The sequence below is a fragment of the Octodon degus genome, unplaced genomic scaffold (genome assembly GCF_000260255.1).
Source record: "Octodon degus isolate 3935 unplaced genomic scaffold, OctDeg1.0 scaffold00293, whole genome shotgun sequence".
NCBI lineage: Eukaryota > Metazoa > Chordata > Mammalia > Rodentia > Octodontidae > Octodon > Octodon degus.
In genome coordinates, this window is record NW_004524869.1 from 1945039 (window position 1) to 1947103 (window position 2065).

At 44.6% G+C, this 2065-nt stretch overlaps 1 pseudogene; it reads right to left on the minus strand.

Annotated features, from left to right (window-relative positions):
- Positions 1-713: 713 nt before the first annotated feature.
- On the minus strand, positions 714-1410 carry LOC101560325 (annotated as a pseudogene).
- Positions 1411-2065: the final 655 nt, after the last annotated feature.

Sequence of the window (2065 nt, forward strand, 5' to 3'; positions counted from 1 at the left end):
AGAGAGAGAGAGAGAGAGAGAGAGAGAGAAAGATAGATAGATTAAGGGCTGGGGAGATGGCTCAGTAGAATAAGTGCCTACCTGGCAAGAATGATAAACTTGAAGCCTTTATATTTGAGTGGATGCCAAGTGAAGATATACTCATGAGTGAAATAAACCAGTCCCACATGTATAAATATGGTATTGTCTCTCTGGTGTAAGAACTAAAAAGAAGAAATAAAAATTGAAAAGTATAATACAGTTAAATGTTAAGCGAGAATTTAAGGATTAAACAATGAAAAGGGAGAAAGGAGAAAATTTAGGAAATATGGCAGGGACAAAACTATACATTTATATAAAACAATGCTTAAGACAATGGTCCTAAGATGTGGTTTTTGAAAATAGAACTGAATGTGTATAATTCTCACCCTGACTAACTCTATATGCAGTTATCTGTGAACTAAGCAACTACACTGCGGATAGCAATGTGTAGTACTTAAACCATGCTTGAAATACCTGTCATTTTGGTCTTCTAAATGAGTATTGCTTCTAATGTCATATCAATTGTTGTTATACTCTCTTTTTTTGTGACTTTGCATGACATTTATTAAGTGACTGACTTACAAGAATATTGATATATAAATGTAAAACTTATCACACGCAGTGAACCTGTAGCCTGTGAATGGGCAAGGTTTGGATTCGATCCTTTCAATGCAAACATCCGCCTTCCTGGATTACATCATGGTGTAGGATGTGCTGGTAAGGTTTATGTTGCCAGAAATCCCCAGTTTATCGATTGCTACGAAGTTCCTCACCCGGTGGTTGTACTGCAGCAGGTGGGCGTCATTGACTGCCACCTTGAAGTGGTCAGGTTCCACCAGCATCTGGATTTTGAACTGTTTGCCTATTTCCAAGGGGAAGACGGTGCCGCTCCTCCCAACCCCAGGCGTTGTTGTGCTTGGTGTTACACACGATGACCTGCCTGTTGTTCTCGTTGAAGCACGAGCTGACGTGAAAGGCCGCGTCATACCCTTGTTTGAAATACAGGGCCAATCTGTTGGCGTTGGGCTTCACGGTGCCCATGATTGTTATGAGCATGTGCGGGACGACTCCGCCAGGCAGGGCCAGGTTGTAGAGCACAATCAACGGTCCAGAGGGTGCGCTGTAAGGGCTGGCACCAGGGTAGGCTCCCGGCGCAGCACTGGGGTAGGAGCCAGGTGTGCTGGGGCCTGGATAAGCTCCTGGGCCTTCCTGGGAGGTGCCTGTCCAGGTAAGCCCCAGGAGCAGGCTGCCCGGGGTAGGCACTACCAGGATAGGCAGCGCCTGGGTAGCCCGCTGCCCCTGGCTGTTCCCCCAGGCTCCGGACCTCCCTTGAGTGTTCGGGTGTCCAGATCCAGACAAGGCATTGTTGAGTGAGAAGCCGTCTGCCATCCTCCCGCCGCTGCACCACCGCTGCTCCGCTGGGGCTCGCTATACTCTCTTGAAAGCAAATGTTTGAAAAAAAAATGTAATAAAGGAAAACAAGAGACAGGAAAAAAGTGTCAAAAAATAACACCCATCCATACAGATGTGAGTTGACATTTCATTATGGCTTTGATTTGCATTTTCCTGGTAATCAGAAAATAAACATTTTAAGACTATGTGCTATGTACTGGTTGGGTTTTTTCATGTCTTTGGAGAAATGTCCAAGTCCTGAGCTCATTTTAACCTGAATTATTAAATGTCCCTCAAAAGTCGTATGCTTTTGGAAGGTGACTGGACTGTGTGATGCTATACTCACCAGTGTATTTTTCTGTTGTAGGAAGTCAACCTGTGACCTTGTACCTGACCAAAGGCAACAAAAATGAAACACAGAGAGACACAAAATAAGTTAAAATGGAGAGACCAGGGGGCTCTTGTCTTTGTTTGAGAGGAGCTCAAAGGGGCTGGCGCATCTTCACTCATGAGAAAATCAGCAAGAGTAAAACAAGATTTATCTGTCTCTCGCCTGGCATCCACAGACATGTCTGAGTAAACAACAGAATCTCAGCTGTATTAATTTTCTCTGCAGTGTGTCAGCATGTACCAAGTTGCCTTTCTTTCCAGT